Genomic DNA, 23297 nt, shown 5'->3' on the forward strand with positions numbered 1-23297 from the left:
AGATCAGGATAATACCGGAGCACCGGGAGGTTATCGGAACCCCCCGGGAGGTATATGGGCCTTAATGGGCTTTAGTGGAAAGGAGAGGAAAAGAGCAAGGGAGGGGGCGCGCGCTCCCAAGCCCAATCCGAATTGGGAGGGGGGACGGCCCCCCCTTTCCTTCCTCCCTCCTTCCTCTTCCTTCCCTCTCCCCCTCCAAATAGGAAAAGGAGGAGTCCTACTCCCGGTGGGAGTAGGACTCCCCCCTTGGGCGCGCCTCCTCCCCTGGGCCGGCCCTCTCCTCCCCCCTTTATATACGGTGGAGGGGGGCACCCCATAGACACAACAATTGATCTCTTGGATCTCTTAGCAGTGTGTGGTGCCCCCCTCCACCATAATCCACCTCGATAATATCGTAGCAGTGCTTAGGCGAAGCCCTGCCTCGGTAGAACATCATCATCTTCACCACACCGTCGTGCTGACGGAACTCTCCCTCAAAGCTCGGCTGGATCGGAGTTTGAGGGACATCATCGAGTTGAACGTGTGCAGAACTCGGAGGTGCCGTGCGTTCGGTACTTGATCGGTCGGATCGTGAAGACGTACGACTACATCAACCGCGTTGTGCTAACGCTTCCGCTTTCGGTCTACGAGGGTACGGGGACACACTCTCCCCTCTCGTTGCTATGCATCACCATGATCTTGCGTGTGCGTAGGAATTTTTTTTAAATTACTACGTTCCCCAACAAGGTGGACCCCCGGAACCCCTTCGGTGGTCCCGGTACAATACCAGCAAACCCCTGAATACTTCCGGTGACCGTATGATGACTTCCCATATATAAATCTTCACCTCCGGACCATTCCGGAACTCCTCGTGACGTCCGGGATCTCAGCCGGGACTCCGAACAACATTTGGTAACCACATACTATTTCCCATAACAACTCAAGCGTCACGGAACCTTAAGTGTGTAGACCCTACGGGTTCGGGAACCATGTAGACATGACCGAGACATCTCTCCGGCCAATAACCAATAGCGGGATCTGGATACCCATGTTGGATCCCACATGTTCCACGATGATCTCATCGGATGAACCACGATGTCGGGGATTCAATCAATCTCGTACACAATTCCCTTTGTCTACCGGTATGATACTTGCCCGAGATTCGATCGTCGGTATCCCTATACCTTGTTCAATCACGTTATCGGCAAGTCTCTTTACTCGTTCGTAACACATCATCCCGTGATCAACTCCTTGGTCACATTGAGCTCATTATGATGATGCCCTACCCTGTGGGCCCAGAGATACCTCTCCGTCACACGGAGTGACAAATCCCAGTCTCGATTCGTGCCAACCCAACAGACACTTTCAGAGATACCCGTAGTGGGCCTTTATAGCCACCCAGTTATGTTGTGACGTTTGGCACACCCAAAGCATTCCTACGGTATCCGGGAGTTGCACAATCTCATGGTCTAAGGAAATGATACTTGACATTAGAAAAGCTTTAGTAGACGAACTACACGATCTTGTGCTATGGTTAGGATTGGGTCTTGTCCATCACATCATTCTCTTAATGATGTGATCCCGTTATCAACGACATCCAATGTCCATGGTCAAGAAACCGTAACCATCTATTGATCAACGAGCTAGTCAACTAGAGGCTCACTAGGGACATGTTGTGGTCTATGTATTCACACATGTATTACGATCTCCGGATAACACAATTATAGCATGAACAATAGACAATTATCATGAACAAGGAAATATAATAATAACCACTTTATTATTGCCTCTAGGGCATATTTCCAACACATGTTCCACGATGATCTCATTGGATGAACCACAATGTCGGGGATTCAATCAATCATGTATACAATTCCCTTTGTCCATCGGTATGTTACTTGCCCGAGATTCGATCGTCGGTATCCCCATACCTCGCTCAACATCTTTACCGGCAAGTCTCTTTACTTGTTCCGTAACGCTTGATCCCGTGACTAACTCCTTAGTCACATTGAGCTCATTATGATGATGCATTACCGAGTGGGCCCAGAGATACCTCTCCGTCATACGGAGTGACAAATCCCAGTCTTGATTCGTGCCAACCCAACAGACACTTTCGGAGATACCTGTAGTGCACCTTTATAGCCACCCAGTTACGTTGTGATGTTTGATACACCCAAAGCATTCCTACGGCATCCGGGAGTTGCACAATCTCATGGTCTGAGGAAATGATACTTGACATAAGAAAAGCTCTAGCAAACGAACTACACGATCTTGTGCTATGATTAGGATTGGGTCTTGTCCATCACATCATTCTCCTAATGATATGATCCCATTATCAATGACATCCAATGTCCATGGTCAGGAAATCATAACCATCTATTAATCAACGAGCTAGTCAACCAGAGGCTTACTAGGGACATGTTGTGGTCTATGCATTCACACATGTATTACGGTTTCTGGTTAATACAATTATAGCATGAACAATATACTATTATCATGAACAAGGAAATATAATAATAACCATTTTATTATTGTCTCTAGGGCATATTTCCAACAGTCTCCCACTTGCACTAGAGTCAATAATCTAGTTCACATCACCATGTGATTAACACTCATAGTTCACATCGCCATGTGACTAACACGCAAAGAGTTTACTAGAGTCAATAATCTAGTTCACATCGCCATGTGATTAACACCCAAGAGTATACTAGAGTCAATAATCTAGTTCACATCACCATGTGATTAACACTCAATGATTTCTAGGGTTTGATCATGTTATGCTTACGAGAGAGGTTTTAGTCAACGGGTCTGCAACATTCAGATCCGTGTGTTCTTCGCAAATCTCTATTTCATATTGTAGATGTTGCTACTATGCTTCACTTGGAGATATTCCAAATGGTTGCTCTACTATACGTATCCGGTTTGCTACTTAGAGTCATCCGGATAGGTGTTAAAGCTTGCATCGACGTAACCCTTTACGCCGAACTCTTCATCACCTCCATAATCGAGAAACATTTACTTATTCCTAAGGACAATTTTGACCGCTGTCCAATGGTCCACTCCTGGATCACTCTTATACCCCCTTTGCCAGACACGTGGCAAGGCACATCGCGGTACACAACATGGCATATCGTATAGAGCCCATGCCTAAGGCATAGGGGACAACTTTCGTCCTTTCTCTTTCTTCTGCCGTGGTCGAGCTTCAAGTCTTAACTTCACGCCTTACAACTCAGGCAAGAACTCCTTCTTTGACTGATCCATCTTGAACTCCTTCAAGATCATGTCAAGGTGTGTGCTCTGTGAAAGTCTTATCGGGCGTTGTCGGAGTAATGGGCCACGGGTAGCCTAACCCGAGTCCCTGAGCATTTCAAGACATTTGGGCCGGCTGCGTCCCTCAAGCATCCAGAATGAAGCGCCACCTTCTGGTGGACGGCTGGCTCAAGCGGCCAGCTGCCTGAAGACGGCCAAGCACCAGAAGACGGCACCAAGACAGGCCGACTCCTAGCAGGAGGCCCATGACGCCCTCGGAGTCCGCGACCCCCATTAGGAAGACAAGACAGGATGTGGCTACAGTGTAGCCCATCAACCCCATATCCAGGGCTTGGCGTGGCCATAGTGCCCCGTACAGGCGGAGATCTCCACACGGCGCGGCACTGTTGCCACTCCATCCTTGACGTCACCCTTGTCAGGCGGAGCCCTGTTCCCACGACGGCCTGTCGGTACGGCCTGCAGGCGGCGGGCCCTACCAGGCAGCGAGAGCCTGGAAGGCGGCATAGCCTGACCAGTCGGACCCAAGGGAGGCCAGCCTCTAGCAGGTGGCCTGCTCCTCCCTCGAGGTCCGTGCGCCATTAACCAGACGAGACACGGTGTGGCTACAGTAATCTCCCACCAGACGGCGGGACTATAGCCACGCCCCTCCCCGATCGAGTATGCGTCATTAGCATTGCGGCTACAGTAACCAGCCACCGACCAGACCCGCAAGCGGCGGAGGCGTCCTGTCGGCTCCGTACCAGGCCAGTCGGCGGGGCCCACCAGGCGGCAGGGCCCAGCAGCCAGCGGAGAAGCCGGTGACCAGAGACACTGACAGCCGGGTCCTACACCCGGCCAGATTACCATTGTACCCCTGGGGGTAGGCCTATGTGAACCCCCAGGGCACCCATGCAAAGGGTTCCCAACCTATTAGAATTAGACTCATACATAGAGAGAGGGGGAAGCTAGCCCTGCTTTCTCCTACCTCTAGCATACAGCTCGAGGAGCACCATTGTACTCACTAGTGCCTTAGTGATTATGCGGAGACCCCGCAGAGCAGGACTAGGGGTGTTATCTCCTAGGAGAGCCCCGAACCTGGGTAAAGTACGCCAGCGTTCGTGTCTAAGCCTCATCCCGCTTCCGGGCACCAGCGACGTTCTACTCGCTCCCACCATGATAAGCCATCCTTTGGCATATGTCGCACCCAACCCCCGACATTTGGTGCCCACCGTGGGGAGAGGTGCACCGTCGTCCGGAGACCTGCGCTGGACGGGAACCCTGTTCCTTCCTGGCGAGCGCAGCCAGCTCGGCACGCCAGACGGCGTCTGCGCCGGCGCGCTGCACGGCACGGAGATCGCCTGCGCGGCGAGCTGCCTCGCCGAACTTGTTGGCGAGATTCGCCTCTCCGACGAGCCTGCATCTGACACGGGCATAGATGACCCCGAGAGCCGCCTCGTCAGCCTCCTCGACCAACTCCACGTCGTCAGCAAGCCTGCTGTGGACTTGGAGTCGGTTGGTTCCACCGACCCGATGCTTGTCGACTCCGACACGGCGTCGCTCGACGCATTCCCCACCAACGTGGTGGTCTACGATGAGCCGCTTCCTCGTGAGGATAGCGGCGGAAGCACCGTCACAGAAGTGCTCATCATTGGCCATGGCGAGCACTCGGGCAGGGACAATGCTCGAGACCCGCTCGAGGCGGCATTGCAAGACCTGACTGCGCCTATCCCAGAAGACGCCGAGATGCTGGAAGCACGCCGCGTCCAGCTCGTCGAGAGCGCCAAGAGGCTAGCCAGCATGAGACGCCTTTCGGAGGCTTACCAGCGCGAGATGGACCGCGACGTTGGCGGCACGCCGGCTCCTGATGGGCCTAGCCGCATCGGCATGGTCCAGCTGCGCGGCGCGGCCATTGCCAGCATGTTCGGGGCAGATCGCCCTGTCTACGCCACGCCCGCGGAGAACATACGAGCTGCCCAGGCGGCAGCAGACGAGCTGGACAAGCTCGAGGGCGACGAGCGTCGCCTCATGACGGAGCGCGTCCAGCGGCTCATTGACGCGGCTGCCGAGCAGCAAGAGGCCGGCTGCCGCACTGAAGCGCCCAACCGGCAGAACGACGATCCGCCTCCTCACCGAGATCAAGGCGCGACATCCCAGACGCCGACTGGTGGTGTCCACGATAGAAGAGACAAGGAGTCGGCTGCCAGCCGCAGCCGGACTCGCATCACCATCAAGCGCGACCAAGACGGCCGCCCGAGAGCAGTGGGACGACGGGACGACTGTCCGCCTCCTCCTCCCCCCGCAGGGAGAGGCGCGCTTCCCCGCTGCCAGTTGACCACCCGACACTCGGAGACCGCCTTGGCCGCCGAGAAGGAGTCGGAGAGAACGATGCCCGCCACCGGATCGACTGCCTCAACCGATCCCTGGCACTAGAAGAAGAAGACGCATTGGGTCCGCCTTGTTTTGGCCCCCGCATCCGAGATGAGCCCTTCCCCAAAGGGTTCACGCTCCCAAGAGATACGCCCAAGTATACCGGCTCCGTGAAGCCGGAAGACTGGCTGGTCGACTACTCCACGGCCGTCAGCATAGCGTACGGCAACAAGCGAGTTGCCGTGAAGTACGTCCCACTCATGCTCCAAGGCACAGCCCGGACATGGCTGAACAACTTGAAGCCCCGCAGCATCAACAGCTAGGTAGATTTCACCGAAGCCTTCATCCGCAACTTCACTAGCACGTACAAGCGGCCGCCCAAGCCTCGCCAGCTCTCCTTGTGCGTCCAAGGCCCCAACGAATCAACTCGCGATTACCTCACGCGTTGGGCCGAGCTGCGCAACTCTTGAGAGGGTGTGCACGAGGTGCGGGCCATCGAGTACTTCACTGCCGGGTGCCGAGAGGGCACCCTCCTCAAGCACCGGCTTCTCTGCGACGAGCCGGTGACCCTCGACGAACTGCTGATCATAGCAGACAAGTACGCCATGGCCGACTCCTCCATGAAGGCGGAGATCCAAGTCGACGCATCTGGCAAAGTGGCTCCTCAAGCTCCTCGGACTCTGGCTGGTGACACCAGTCGGCGTCAGCAACAGAATGACAACAAGCGCAAGGCCACGCAGCCGGCTTCCACAAGTCGGCAGGTGGAAACAGTTGAAGACCAGCAGCCGGAAGGGCAGCCTCTACCCAAGCGTCAGAAGGGCGGCAAGCCCAACTGGTTGCCCGCCTTCTCATACGAGCAGACTCTCGATGCGCCCTGCAAGTTTCACAGCGGCGCAAAGCCATCCAACCACACCACTCGGAAATGCCACTGGCTCACCAGGATCGCCAAGGGTGATGGACTCCTGCCCCCTCCACCTGCCGGCCCGCCGCCTCCTCCTCCCCAGCAGCCGGCGCCCCGGCCAGTCAGCGCGATACAAGATGATTATCCTGAAGAGCATGGAGCTTATGTCGTGTTCACCAGCGTGGCCGACGATAAGCACAGCAGACGGCAGCGGCAACTAGAAGTACATGCAGTAGCATCAGAGACCCCCGAGTTCATGCATTGGTCTAAGAAGCCTATCAGTTGGAGCAGAGCTGACCACCCGGAGGTGATGCCCTCTCCTGGTTCTTATGCCCTGGTCTTGGATGCCACCTTTGCAACACAGAGGCGGGTTGCTCGCTTCTCCCGAGTTCTGATAGATGGCGGCACAAGCATCAACATCCTATACCGTGACACTATGGAGAAGTTAGGAATCAAGCAGAAGCAGCTTCAGCCCAGTCGGACTGTATTCCACGGCATAGTCCCTGGCCTTTCCTGCTCACCAATTGGCAAGATCCAGATAGACGTCCTTTTCGAAGACGAAGATCACTTCCGCCGAGAGCCGGTCTGGTTTGAGCTGGTGGACCTTGAGAGCCCCTACCATGCGCTACTTGGTCGGCCTGCTCTGGCCAAGTTCATGGCGGTCCCCCACTATGCTTACCTCAAGATGAAGACGCCGAGTACCAAGGGAATCCTAACCATAGTCGGAGACTACAAGAAGTCGTTCGCCTGTGCGGCGGACAGCAGCCGGTGCTACCTCTTGAGCACTGCGTTGGTTTTCCCTTGAAGAGGAAAGGGTGATGCAGTAAAGTAGCGTAAGTATTTCCCTCAGTTTTGAGAACCAAGGTATCAATCCAGTAGGAGGCCACGCTCAAGTCCCTCGCACCTACACAAACAAATAAAAACCTCGCAACCAACGCAATAAAGGGGTTGTCAATCCCTTCACGGTCACTTACGAAAGTGAGATCTGATAGATATGATAAGATAATATTTTTGGTATTTTTATAATAAAGATGCAAAGTAAAATAAAAGGCAATAAAAATAGCTAAGTGTTGGAAGATTAATGATGGAAAATAGACCCAAGGGCCATAGGTTTCACTAGTGGCTTCTCTCAAGAGCATAAGTATTACGGTGGGTGAACAAATTACTGTTGAGCAATTGATAGAATTGAGCATAGTTATGAAAATATCTAGGTATGATCATGTATATAGGCATCACGTCCGTGACAACTAAACCGACTCCTGCCTGCATCTACTACTATTACTCCACACATCGACCGCTATCCAGCATGCATCTAGAGTATTAAGTTCAAAAGAACAGAGTAACGCTTTAAGTAAGATGACATGATGTAGAGGGATAAACTCATGCAATATGATATAAACCCCATCTTGTTATCCTCGATGGCAACAATACAATACATGCCTTGCTGCCCCTGCTGTCACTGGGAAAGGACACCGCAAGATTGAACCCAAAGCTAAGCATTTCTCCCATTGCAAGAAAGATCAATCTAGTAGGCCCAACCAAACTGATAATTCGAAGAGACTTGCAAAGATACCCAATCATACATAAAAGAATTCAGAGAAGATTCAAATATTGTTCATAGATAAACTTGATCATATACCCACAATTCATCTATCTCAACAAACACACCGCAAAAAAAGATTACATCGAATAGATCTCCATGAGAATCATGGAGAACTTTGTATTGAGATCCAAAGAGAGAGAAGAAGCCATCTAGCTAATAACTATGGACCCGAAGGTCTGAGGTAAACTACTCACACATCATCGGAGAGGCTATGGTGTTGATGTAGAAGCCCTCCGTGACCAATGCCCCCTCCGGCAGGACGCCAGAAAAGGCCCCAAGATGGGATCTCACGGGTACAGAAGGTTGCGGCGGTGGAATTAGGTTTTCGTGGATGCTTCTATTGGTTTGGGGGTACGTAGGTATATATAGGAGGAAGAAGTACGTCGGTGGAGCAACGTGGTCCCCATGAGGGTGGAGGGCGCGCCCAGGGGGTAGGCGCGCCCCCCTGCCTCGTGCTCTCCTGGTTGCTTTCTTGACGTAGGGTCCAAGTCCTCTGGATCACGTTCGTTCCGAAAATCACGTTCCCGCAGGTTTCATTCCGTTTGGACTCCGTTTGATATTCTTTTTCTGCGAAACTCTGAAATAGGTAAAAAAGACAGCAATTTGGGCTGGGCCTCCAGTTAATAGGTTAGTCCCAAAAATAATATAAAAGTGTATAATAAAGCCCGTTAAACATCCAAAACAGAATATAATATAGCATGAAGCAATCAAAAATTATAGATACGTTGGAGACGTATCAAGCATCCCCAAGCTTAATTCCTGCTCGTCCTCGAGTAGGTAAATGATAAAAACAGAATTTTTGATGCGGAATGCTACTTGGCATAATTTCAATGTAATTCTCTTAATTGTGGTATGACTGTTCAGATCTGGAAGATTCAAGACAAAATTTTAATATTGATATAAAAATAATAATAATTCAAGCATACTAACTAAGCAATTATGTCTTCTCAAAATAACATGGCCAAAGAAAGTTATCCCTACAAAATCATATAGTCTGGCTATGCTCTATCTTCACCACACAAAGTATTTAAATCATGCACAACCCCGATGACAAGCCAAGCAATTGTTTCATACTTTTGGTGTTCTCAAACTTTTTCAATCTTCAAGCAATACATGAGCATGAGCCATGTACATAGCACTATATGTGGAATAGAATGGTGGTTGTGGAGAAGACAAAAAGGGAGAAGATAGTCTCACATCAACTAGGCGTATCAACGGGCTATGGAGATGCCCATTAATAGATATCAATGTTAGTGAGTAGGGATTGCCATGCAATGGATGCAGTAGAGCTATAAGTATATGAAAGCTCAACAAAAGAAACTAAGTGGGTGTGCATCCAACTTGCTTGCTCATGAAGACCTAGGGCATTTTGAGGAAGCCCATCATTGGAATATACAAGCCAAGTTCTATAATGAAAAATTCCCACTAGTATATGAAAGTGATATCATAGGAGACTCTCTATCATGAAGATCATGGTGCTACTTTGAAGCACAAGTGTGGTAAAAAGATAGTAACATTGTCCCTTCTCTCTTTTTATCTCATTTTTTTATTTTTTTTCTTTGGGCCTTTTCTCTTTTTTTATGGCCTTTTTATTTATTTATTTAGTCCGGAGTCTCATCCCGACTTGTGGGAGAATCATAGTCTCCATCATCCTTTCCTCACTTGGGACAATGTTCTAAAAATGATGATCATCACACTTTTATTTACTTACAACTCAACAATTACAACTCAATACTTAGAACAAAATATGACTCTATGTGAATGCCTCTGGCGGTGTACCGGGATATGCAATGAATCAAGAGTGACATGTATGAAAGAATTATGAACGGTGGCTTTGCCACAAATACGATGTCAACTACATGATCATGCGAGGCAATATGACAATGATGGAGCGTGTCATAATAAACGGAATGCTGGTGAGTTGCATGGAAATATATCTCGGAATGGCTATGGAAATGCCATGATAGGTAGGTATGGTGGCTGTTTTGAGGAAGGTATATGGTGGGTGTATGATACCGGCGAAAAGTGCGCGGTATTAGAGAGGCTAGCAATGGTGGAAGGAAGAGAGTGCGTCTAATCCATGGACTCAACATTAGTCATAAAGAACTCATATACTTATTGCAAAGATCTACAAGTTATCAAAGCAAAGTATTACGCGCATGCTCCTAGGGGGATAGATTGGTAGGAAAAGGCCATCGCTCGTCCCCGACCGCCACTCATAAGGAAGACAATCAATAAATAAATCATGCTCCGAGTTCATCACATAACGGTTCACCATACGTGCATGCTACGGGAATCACAAACTTTAACACAAGTATCTCTCAAATCCAAAACTACTCAACTAGCATGACTCTAATATCACCATCTTTATATATCAAAACAATTATCAAGCATCAAACTTCTCATAGTATTCAACACACTCATAAGAATTTTTTTACTAATCTTGAATGCCTATCATAATTAAAGCAAATTACCACGCTGTTTTGTAGGACTCTCAAAATAATATAAGTGAATCATGAGAGAACAATAGTTTCTATAAAACAAATACACCACCGTGCTCTAAAATATATAAGTGAAGCACTAGAGCAAAAATTATATAGCTCAAAAGGTATAAGTGAAGCACATAGAGTATTCTAATAAATTCCAAATCATGTGTGTGTCTCTCAAAAGGTGTGTACAGCAAGGATGATTGTGGCAAACTAACAAATAAAGACTAAAATAATACAAGACGCTCCAAGCAAAACACTTATCATGTGGTGAATAAAAATATAGCTCCAAGTAAAGTTACCGATGGAAGTAGACGAAAGAGGGGATGCCTTCCGGGGCATCCCCAAGCTTTGGCTTTTTGGTTTCCTTAGATTATCTTGGTGTGCCATGGGCATCCCCAACCTTAGGCTCTTGCCACTCCTTGTTCCATAATCCATCAAATCTTTTACCCAAAACATGAAAACTTCACAACACAAAACTTAACAGAAAATCTCGTGAGCTCCGTTAGCGAAAGAAAACAAAACACCACTTCAAGGTACTGTAATGAACTCATTCTTTATTTATATTGGTGTTAAACCTACTGTATTACAACTTCTATATGGTTTATAAACTATTTCACTAGCCATAGATTCATCAAAATAAGCAAACAACACACGAAAAACAGAATCTGTCAAAAACAGAACAGTCTGTAGTAATCTGTAACTAACGCAAACTTCTGGAACTCCAAAAAATCTACCAAAATAGGAAGACCTAGAAAATTTGTTTATTGATCAGAAGAAATTGGAATAAATATTTTATCACGTTCTGGTGATTTTTAACAATTGTTTTTGTGAAAGAAAGTTTCTGGAATTTACAGCAAGATCAAATAACTCTCATCCAAGAAGATCCTATAGGTTTAACTTGGCACAAACACTAATTAAAACATAAAAACAAATATAACCAGAGGCTAGATCAAATATTTATTCCTAAACAGAAGCAAAAAGCAAAAACTAAAAATAAAATTGGGTTGCCTCCCAACAAGCACTATCGTTTAACGCCCCTAGCTAGGCATAAAAGCAAGGATAGATCTAGGTATTGCCATCTTTGGTAGGCAATTCTTCAATAAGACACCTTTCACCCTTAGGAGTTTCTTTCTTTCTATTAATTATCAAACTTCTAGGCACAAAATCAAAAAAATCATTTGCAACAAACGGTTCCTTAATGATAGCAAAAAGATTGGGATGAACACTTATTGATTTTAGATCCGCACTTTCCTTACTAGAGGATTCACCCTTATTGTTAGGAACATAAACAAGCTTGGCAATTTTAGTTGGAGGACTTGGAGTATTCTTTACGTAAGAGAAGGCGGTCCCCAAGTTGGTAATGATACCCTCAAGTTTATCGATTCTAGTGGAATCCTGATTTATTCTTTCATCAACTATGGGTTCCTTCTCCTTAATATTTTTCAAAGTAACTCCTACTTTAGATCCATATTGGGTAATTTGGTTGTGGATCTTTTTATCCAAATTTTCAATTAACTCTACAGTAGCAACTTTATTTTCAATAATTTCAAGTCTTTGCATTACATGCTCCAAAGTTAACATAGTTCCATTAACCGAAAGAGGTGGTGAGCCAAACAAATCTATCATAGCATTATAAGAATCAAAAGTATGGCTACCCAAGAAATTCCCTCCGGTAATGGTATCAAGGATATATCTGTACCAAGGAGTAGCGCCTACATAAAAATTGCAGAGAAGAACGGAAGTAGATTGCTTCCTGGTAGATCTATTTTGAGCATTGCAAATTCTATACCAAGCGTCTTTTAGATTTTCTCCCTCCCTTTGCTTAAAATTAAGAACTTCATTCTCAGGAGACAACGGAGAAGATAGAGGACTAGCCATAACGACAACCAAGCGAAAAAGAGGCGAACGGGAAAAGCGAGGGCGAATAAAACGGCAAGGGTAAAGTGGGGGAGAGGAAAACGAGAGGCAAATGGCAAATAATGTAATGTGGGAGATAAGAGTTTGTGATGGGTACTTGGTATGTTGACTTTTGCGTAGAATCCCCGGCAACGGCGCCAGAAATCCTTCTTGCTACCTCTTAAGCACTGCGTTGGTTTTCCCTTGAAGAGGAAAGGGTGATGCAGTAAAGTAGCGTAAGTATTTCCCTCAGTTTTGAGAACCAAGGTATCAATCCAGTAGGAGGCCACGCTCAAGTCCCTCGCACCTACACAAACGAATAAAAACCTCACAACCAATGCAATAAAGGGGTTGTCAATCCCTTCACGATCACTTACGAAAGTGAGATCTGATAGATATGATAAGATAATATTTTTGGTATTTTTATAATAAAGATGCAAAGTAAAATAAAAGGCAATAAAACTAGCTAAGTGTTGGAAGATTAATATGATGGAAAATAGACCCGGGGGCCATAGGTTTCACTAGTGGCTTCTCTCAAGAGCATAAGTATTACGGTGGGTGAACAAATTACTGTTGAGCAATTGATAGAATTGAGCATAGTTATGAGAATATCTAGGTATGATCATGTATATAGGCATCACGTCCGTGACAACTAAACCGACTCCTGCCTGCATCTACTACTATTACTCCACACATCGACCGCTATCCAGCATGCATCTAGAGTATTAAGTTCAAAAGAACAGAGTAATGCTTTAAGTAAGATGACATGATGTAGAGGGATAAACTCATGCGATATGATATAAACCCCATCTTGTTATCCTCGATGGCAACAATACAATACATGCCTTGCTGCCCCTGCTGTCACTGGGAAAGGACACCGCAAGATTGAACCCAAAGCTAAGCACTTCTCCCATTGCAAGAAAGATCAATCTAGTAGGCCAAACCAAACTGATAATTCGAAGAGACTTGCAAAGATACCCAATCATACATAAAAGAATTCAGAGAAGATTCAAATATTGTCATAGATAAACTTGATCATATACCCACAATTCATCTATCTCAACAAACACACCGCAAAAGAAGATTACATCGAATAGATCTCCACGAGAATCGTGGAGAACTTTGTATTGAGATCCAAAGAGAGAGAAGAAGCCATCTAGATAATAACTATGGACCCGAAGGTCTGAGGTAAACTACTCACACATCATCGGAGAGGCTATGGTGTTGATGTAGAAGCCCTCCGTGATCAATGCCCCCTCCAGCAGGACACCGGAAAAGGCCCCAAGATGGGATCTCATGGGTACAGAAGGTTGCGGCGGTGGAATTAGGCTTTCGTGGATGCTTCTGTTGGTTTGGGGGTACGTAGTTATATATATAGGAGGAAGAAGTACGTCGGTGGAGCAACATGGGCCCCACGAGGGTGGAGGGCGCACCCAGGGGGTAGGCGCGCCCCCTGCCTCGTGCTCTCCTGGTTGCTTTCCTGACGTACGGTCCAAGTCCTCTGGATCACGTTCGTTCCAAAAATCACTTTCCCGAAGGTTTCATTCCGTTTGGACTCCGTTTGATATTCTTTTTCTGCGAAACTCTAAAATAGGCAAAAAACAGCAATTTGGGCTGGGCCTCCGGTTAATAGGTTAGTCCCAAAAATAATATAAAAGTGTATAATAAAGCCCGTTAAACATCCAAAACAGAATATAATATAGCATGAAGCAATAAAAAATTATAGATAGTTGGAGACGTATCAGCCGGTTAGCCTAGTCCCTCGTGATTGCAGCAGAGAAGCGACTCCTTGACCGGGTTGTGGCAATGGCAGGCAAGCAACTGGAAATGTCACCAAACCCCAAGGAGTCGGAAGCTGAGGGCTCGTTCAAGCCGGCAAAAGAAACAAAGAAGATACCCTTGGACCCAGAGCACCCGGAGAGGCACGCTGTCATAGGTGCAAACCTTGACAGCAAATAGGAAAGCGAGCTCGTCGATTTCCTCTGTGAGAGTCGTGACATCTTTGCATGGTCTCCCAAGGACATGCTGGGTGTTCCGACGGATTTCGCCGAGCACAAGTTACATGTCCGACCTGATGCCAAGCCAGTCAGGCAGCCCTTGTGCCGCCTGTCAGAAGAGAAGAGAAGAGTCATTGGAGAAGAGATAGCCCGGCTTCTAGCAGCCGGCTTCATTATGGAAGTGTTCTTCCCAGAATGGTTAGCCAACCCAGTCCTTGTGCTGAAGAAGAATAAGCAGTGGCGCGTGTCTATCGATTATACCAGCCTCAACAAAGCTTGCCCCAAAGATCCCTTTGCCCTGCCAAGAATTGACCAAGTGATAGACTCCACAGCTGGATGCGAGCTGTTGAGTTTTCTGGATGCATATTCAGGGTATCATCAGATCAAGCTGAACCCGGCCGACAGGCTGAAGACTGCCTTCATCACACCATTCGGTGCCTTCTGTTACCTGACCATGACGTTCGGCTTAAGGAATGCCGGCGCCACGTTTCAGCGTTGCATGCAGAAGTGTCTCCTCAAGCAACTCGGCAGAAACGCCCATGTCTACGTGGACGACGTTGTGGTGAAGACGGAGAAGCATGGCACGCTGCTAGAAGACCTTAAGGAAACCTTTGAAAACTTGCGCCAATTTCAAATCAAGCCAAACCCGGAGAAATGCGTCTTTGGAGTACCAGCCGGCCAGCTTCTTGGCTTCCTGGTCTCAGAGCGCGTCATAGAGTGCAACCCTGTGAAGATCAAGGCCATCGAGAGGATGGAGGTGCCCACCTGACTGCTGGACGAGCAAAAATTCACCGGCTGCTTGGCATCCATCAGCCGTTTCATCAGTCGGCTGGGCGAGAAGGCTCTTCCCCTGTACCAGCTCATGAAGAAGGCCACTTTTTCGAGTGGAATGATAAGGCGGACGAAGCCTTTCTCCAGCTCAAGAAGATGTTGACCACTCCGCCTGTCCTGGCGGCTCCGACTGCTAAGGAGCCCATGCTTCTCTACATCGCCGCCACCAGCCGGGTGGTCAGCACAGTCATGGTTGTGGAGCGCAAGGAAGAAGGCAAAGCACTACCAGTCCAGAGGCCGGTGTATTACCTAAGTGAAGTGTTGTCCGCCTCCAAGTAGAACTACCCTCACTATCAGAAGATGTGCTAAGGCGTGCATTTTGCCGCCAAGAAGCTGAAGCCATACTTTCAAGAGCACCCAATCACTGTGGTCTGCACTGCTCCACTTGCCGAGATCATTGGAAGTCGAGATGCTTCGGGCCGAGTGGCCAAATGGGCCATAGATTTGGCGCCCTACACCATCTACTATCAGCCTCGCACCCCCATCAAGTCCCAAGCACTGGCCGACTTCCTCGTTGACTGGGCCGAGACCCAGTATCTGCCGCCAGCGCCGGACTCCACCCATTGGCGAATGCACTTTGATGGTTCCAAGATATGCACCGGTCTGGGAGCCGGCATCGTCCTCACCTCTCCCAAAGGCGACAAGCTCAGATATGTGCTGCAAATTCACTTTGCCGCCTCCAACAACGTAGCCGAATACGAAGCACTCATACACGGGCTCCGGCTTGCCAAGGAACTCGGCATTCGCCGGATCCTGTGCTATGGTGATTTCGACTTGGTGGTCCAGCAGTCGTCAGGCGACTGGGACGCCAAGGATGCAAATATGGCAAGCTACCGCTTCCTCGTCCAGCAACTCAGTGGGTACTTTGAAGGGTGCGAGTTCCTTCATGTGCCACGAAACGACAACAAGCAAGCCGATGCTTTGGCACGGATTGGCTCTACCCGGCAAGCAATACCAGCCAGCGTCGCCCTGCAACGCCTCCTCAAACCGTTTGTCAAGCCGTCGCCAGAATCAGACTCCATCTTCGTGCCTGCTCCTCCTGAAGCAGCCGGATCCGACTTGAGGACCCCAGCAGCCGGCGCGGGGACTTCGGCAGGCGGCCCGGGGACTGCAGCAGTCGCACCCGGCCCGGGGACTTCAGAACCCGGCCCGGGGACTGCAGCAGTCGGCCCGGGGACTTCATCGACTCAGCAAGCAGCAGCCGACTCCAACCCGTCGCCTCCCATCCCAACCGCCCTCCTGCAAATTGCAGTTCTGGCAGTCGAAAAAATAGCAGCACCTTCATGGGCGCAGCCCATCCTCAACTTTCTGGTGAACAAAGAGCTGCCGACTGATGAGATCTCGGCCCGACAAGTGCAACGTCGGGCAGCAGCATACACCATCGTCAACAGAGAACTTGTGAGGTGCAGTGTCACTGGTGTTTACCAGCACTGTGTGGAGCCCGAGAAAGGCCAAGCAATCCTCAAAGATATCCACGAAGGCGAGTGTGGTCACCACACGGCTTCAAGATCACTTGTTGCCAAAGCTTTCCGCCATGGTTTTTTCTGGCCGATTGCTCTGGAAGATGCCAAAGATTTGGTCCAGAAATGTAAAGGGTGCCAGAAGTTCTGCTCCAAGCCACATTTGCCGGCTTCTGCACTCAGGACTATCCCCATTGCCTGGCCCTTTGCCGTCTAGGGGCGGGACATGGTGGGACCATTCAAGACAGCACGCGGCAGCATGACTCATTTGCTTGTCGCCGTGGACAAATTCACCAACTGGATAGAAGCAAAGCCAATCAAGAAGTTGAACGGTCCGAATGCTGTGACTTTCATTGCAGACATCACCATTCGGTATGGTATACCTCACAGTATCATCACCGACAATGGCACAAACTTTGCCAAAGGCGCCTTGGCCCATTTCTGTGCGACGCAGGGCATCCGACTGGACTTAGCGTCCGTTGCCCATCCGCAGTCGAACGGCCAAGTGGAGCGAGCAAACAGCCTCATTGAAGGAAATATGCCCTAGAGGCAATAATAAAGTTATTATTTATTTCCTTATATCATGATAAATGTTTATTATTCATGCTAGAATTGTATTAACCGGAAACATAATACTTGTGTGAATACATAGACAAACAAAGTGTCACTAGTATGCCACTACTTGACTAGCTTGTTGATCAAAGATGGTTATGTTTCCTAGCCATTGACATGAGTTGTCATTTGATTAATGGGATCACATCATTAGGATAATGATGTGATTGACCTGACCCATTCCGTTAGCTTAGCACTCGATCGTTTAGTATGTTGCTATTGCTTTCTTCATGACTTATACATGTTCCTATGACTATGAGATTATGCAACTCCCGTTTACCGGAGGAACACTTTGTGTGCTACCAAACGTCACAACGTAACTGGGTGATTATAAAGGTGCTCTACAGGTGTCTCCGAAGGTACTTGTTGGGTTGGCGTATTTCGAGATTAGGATTTGTCACTCCGATTGTCGCAGAGGTATCTCTGGGCCCTCTCGGTAATACACATCACTTAAGCCTTGCAAGCATTGCAACTAATGAGTTTGTTGTGAGATGATGTATTACAGAACGAGTAAAGAGACTAGCCGGTAACGAGATTGAACTAGGTATTGAGATACCGACGATCGAATCTCGGGCTAGTAACATACCGATGACAAAGGGAACAACGTATGTTGTTATGCGGTCTGACCGATAAAGATCTTCGTAGAATATGTGGGAGCCAATATGAGCATCCAAGTTCCGCTATTGCTTATTGACCGGAGACGTGTCTTGGTCATGTCTACATAGTTCTCGAACCCGTAGGGTCCGCACGCTTAACGTTTCGATGACATTTATATTATGAGTTTATATGTTTTGATGTACCGAAGGTTGTTCGGAGTCCCGGATGTGATCACGGACATACCGAGGAGTCTCGAAATGGTCGAGACATAAAGATTGATATATTGGAAGCCTATGTTTGGATATCGGAAGTGTTCCGGGTGAAATCGGGATTTTACCGGAGTACCGGGAGGTTACCGGAACCCCCCGGCAACATAATGGGCCTTAGTGGGCCTAGGTGGAAGAGAGGAGAGGCGGCTAGGGCTGGGCCGCACGCCCCTCCCCCCTAGTCTGAATAGGACAAGGAGAAGGGGGCGGCGCCCCCCTTCCTTCTTCTCCCTCTCCTCTTTCCCCCCTCCCAAGTCCTAATCCAACTAGGAAAAGGGGGGAGTCCTACTCCCGATGGGAGTAGGACTCCTCCTGGCGCGCCCCAAGGCTGGCCGCACCTCTCCCCCTTTGATCCTTTATATACAGAGGCAGGGGGGCACCCCATAGACACAACAATTGATCATTGGTCTCTTAGCCGTGTGCGGTGCCCCCCCCCACCATATTACACCTCGATAATATCGTAGCGGTGCTTAGGCGAAGCCCTGCGTCGGTAGAACATCATCATCGTCACCACGCCGTCGTGCTGACGAAACTCTCCCTCAACACTCGGCTGGATCGGAGTTCGAGGGACGTCATCGAGCTGAACGTGTGCTGAACTCGGAGGTGCCGTGCGTTCGGTACTTGATCGGTCGGATCGTGAAGACGTACGACTACATCAACCGCGTTGTGTTAACGCTTCCGCTTTCGGTCTACGAGGGTACGTGGACAACACTCTCCCCTCTCGTTGCTATGCATCACCATGATCTTGCGTGTGCGTAGGAATTTTTTTGAAATTACTACGTTCCCCAACAGTGGCATCCGAGCCTGGTTTTATGCGTAGATGTCATATGCACAAGTAGAACACAAGTGAGTTGTGGGCGATATAAGTCATATTGCTTACCAGCATGTCATACTTTGGTTCGGCGGTATTGTTGGATGAAGCGGCCCGGACCGACATTACGCGTACGCTTACGCGAGACTGGTTCTTCCGACGTGCTTTGCACAGAGGTGGCTGGCGGGTGTCAGTTTCTCCAACTTTAGTTGAACCGAGTGTGGCTACGCCCGGTCCTTGTGAAGGTTAAAACAACACCAACTTGACAAACTATCGTTGTGGTTTTGATGCGTAGGTAAGAACGGTTCTTGCTAAGCCCGTAGCAGCCACGTAAAACTTGCAACAACAAAGTAGAGGACGTCTAACTTGTTTTTGCAGGGCATGTTGTGATGTGATATGGTCAAGACATGATGCTAAATTTTATTGTATGAGATGATCATGTTTTGTAACCGAGTTATCAGCAACTGGCAGGAGCCATATGGTTGTCGCTTTATTGTATGCAATGCAATCGCCATGTAATTGCTTTACTTTATCACTAAGCGGTAGCGATAGTCGTAGAAGCAATAGTTGGCGAGACAACAACGATGCTACGATGGAGATCAAGGTTTCGTGCCGGTGACGATGGGGATCATGACGGTGCTTCGGAGATGGAGATCACAAGCACAAGATGATGATGGCCATATCATATCACTTATATTGATTGCATGTGATGTTTATCTTTTTATGCATCTTATCTTGCTTTGATTGACGGTAGCATTATAAGATGATCCCTCACTAAATTATCAAAGTATAAGTGTTCTCCCTGAGTATGCACCGTTGCGAAAGTTCTTCGTGCTGAGACACCACGTGATGATCGGGTGTGATAGGCTCTACATTCAAATACAACGGGTGCAAAACAGTTGCACACGCAGAATACTCAGGTTAAACTTGACGAGCCTAGCATATAACAGATATGGCCTCGGAACACAGAGACCGAAAGGTCGAGCGTGAATCATATAGTAGATATGATCAACATAGTGATGTTCACCGTTGAAACTACTCCATCTCACGTGATGATCGGACATGGTTTAGTTGATATGGATCACGTGATCACTTAGAGGATTAGAGGGATGTCTATCTAAGTGGGAGTTCTTAAGTAATGTGATTAATTGAACTTGAATTTATCATGAACTTAGTACCTAATAGTATCTTGCTTGTCTATGTTAATTGTAGATAGATGGCCCGTGCTGTTGTTCCGTTGAATTTTAATGCGTTCCTTGAGAAAGCAAAGTTGAAAGATGATGGTAGCAATTACACGGACTGGGTCCATAACTTGAGGATTATCCTCATTGCTGCACAGAAGAATTATGTCCAGGAAGCACCGCTGGGTGTCAGGCCTGCTGCAGGAGCAACACCAGATGTTATGACGTCTGGCAGAGCAAAGCTGATGACTACTCGATAGTTCAGTGTGCCATGCTTTACGGCTTAGAACCGGGTCTTCAACGACGTTTTGAACGTCATGGAGCATATGAGATGTTCCAGGAGTTGAAGTTAATATTTCAAGCAAATGCCCGGATTGAGAGATATGAAGTCTCCAATAAGTTCTACAGCTGCAAGATGGAAGAGAATAGTTCTGTCAGTGAGCATATACTCAAAATGTCTAGGTATAACAATCACTTCATTCAACTGGGAGTTAATCTTCCGGATGATAGCGTCATTGACAGAATTCTTCAATCACTTCCACCAAGCTACAAGAGCTTCGTGATGAACTATAACATGCAAGGGATGGATAAGACGATTCCCGAGCTCTTCGCAATGCTAAAGGCTGCGGAGGTAGAAATCAAAAAGGAGCATCAAGTGTTGATGGTCAATAAGACCACTAGTTTCAAGAAAAAGGGCAAAGGGAAGAAGAAGGGGAACTTCAAGAAGAACAGCAAGCAAGTTGTTGTTCAGGAGAAGAAACCCAAGTCTGGACCTAAGCCTGAGACTGAGTGCTTCTACTGCAAGCAGACTGGTCACTGGAAGCGGAACTGCCCCAAATATTTGGCGGATAAGAAGGATGGCAAGGTGACAAAGGTATATGTGATATACATGTTATTGATGTGTACCTTACCAATGCTCGCAGTAGCACCTGGGTATTTGATACTGGTTCTGTTGCTAATATTTGCAACTCGAAACAGGGGCTACGGATTAAGCGAAGATTGGCTAAGGACGAGGTGACGATGCGCGTGGGAAATGGTTCCAAAGTCAATGTGATCGCGGTCGGCACGCTACCTCTACATCTACCTTCGGGATTAGTTTTAGACCTAAATAATTGTTATTTGGTGCCAGCGTTAAGCATGAACATTATATCTGGATCTTGTTTGATGCGAGATGGTTATTCATTTAAATCAGAGAATAATGGTTGTTCTATTTATATGAGTAATATCTTTTATGGTCATGCACCCTTGAAGAGTGGTCTATTTTTGTTGAATCTCGATAGTAGTGATACACATATTCATAATATTGAAGCCAAAAGATGCAGAGTTGATAATGATAGTGCAACTTATTTGTGGCACTGCCGTTTAGGTCATATCGGTGTAAAGCGCATGAAGAAACTCCATACTGATGGACTTTTGGAACCACTTGATTATGAATCACTTGGTACTTGCGAACTGTGCCTCATGGGCAAGATGACTAAAACACCGTTCTCCGGAACTATGGAGAGAGCAACAGATTTGTTGGAAATCATACATACAGATGTATGTGGTCCGATGAATATTGAGGCTCGTGGCGGATATCGTTATTTTCTCACCTTCACAGATGATTTGAGCAGATATGGGTATATCTACTTAATGAAACATAAGTCTGAAACATTTGAAAAGTTCAAAGAATTTCAGAGTGAAGTTGAAAATCATCGTAACAAGAAAATAAAATTTCTACGATCTGATCGTGGAGGAGAATATTTGAGTTATGAGTTTGGTCTTCATTTGAAACAATGCGGAATAGTTTCGCAACTCATGCCACCCGGAACACCACAGCGTAATGGTGTGTCCGAACGTCGTAATTGTACTTTACTAGATATGGTGCGATCTATGATGTCTCTTACTGATTTACCGCTATCGTTTTGGGGTTATGCTTTAGAGATGACTGCATTCACGTTAAATAGGGCACCATCGAAATCCATTGAGATGACGCCTTATGAACTGTGGTTTGGCAAGAAACCAAAGTTGTCGTTTCTTAAAGTTTGGGGCTGCGATGCTTATGTGAAAAAGACTTCAACCTGATAAGCTCGAACCCAAATCGGAGAAATGTGTCTTCATAGGATACCCAAAGGAGACTGTTGGGTACACTTTCTATCACAGATCCGAAGGCAAAACTTTTGTTGCTAAATTCGGAAATTTTCTGGAGAAGGAGTTTCTCTCGAAAGAAGTGAGTGGGAGGAAAGTAGAACTTGATGAGGTAACTGTACCTGCTCCCTTATTGGAAAGTAGTTCATCACAGAAACCGGTTTCTGCGACACCTACACCAATTAGTGAGGAAGTTAATGATGATGATCATGAAACTTCATATCAAGTTATTACTGAACCTCGTAGGTCAACCAGAGTAAGATCCGCACCAGAGTGGTACGGTAATCCTGTTCTGGAGGTTATGTTACTAGACCATGACGAACCTACGAACTATGAAGAAGCGATGGTGAGCGCAGATTCCACAAAATGGCTTGAGGCCATGAAATCCGAGATGGGATCCATGTATGAGAACAAAGTATGGACTTTGGTTGACTTGCCCGATGATCGACAAGCCATTGAAAATAAATGGATCTTCAAGAAGAAGACTAACGCTGACGGTACTGTTACTGTCTATAAAGCTCGACTTGTTGCGAAAGGTTTTCGACGAGTTCAAGGGATTGACTACGATGAGACCTTCTCACCCGTAGCGATGCTTAAGTCTGTCGGAATCATGTTAGCAATTTCCGCATTTTATGATTATGAAATCTAGCAAATGGATCTCAAAACTGCATTCCTGAATGGATTTCTGGAAGAAGAATTGTATATGATGCAACCGGAAGGTTTTGCCGATCCAAGGGGAGCTAACAAAGTGTGCAAGCTCCAGCGATCCATTTATGGACTGGTGCAAGCCTCTCGGAGTTGGAATAAACGCTTGATAGTGTGATCAAAGCATTTGGTTTTGTACAGACTTTTGGAGAAGCCTGTATTTACAAGAAAGTGAGTGGGAGCTCTGTAGCATTTCTGATATTATATGTGGATGACATATTGTTGA

The sequence above is a fragment of the Aegilops tauschii genome, chromosome 1, assembly GCF_002575655.3.
Source record: "Aegilops tauschii subsp. strangulata cultivar AL8/78 chromosome 1, Aet v6.0, whole genome shotgun sequence".
Taxonomy (NCBI): domain Eukaryota; kingdom Viridiplantae; phylum Streptophyta; class Magnoliopsida; order Poales; family Poaceae; genus Aegilops; species Aegilops tauschii.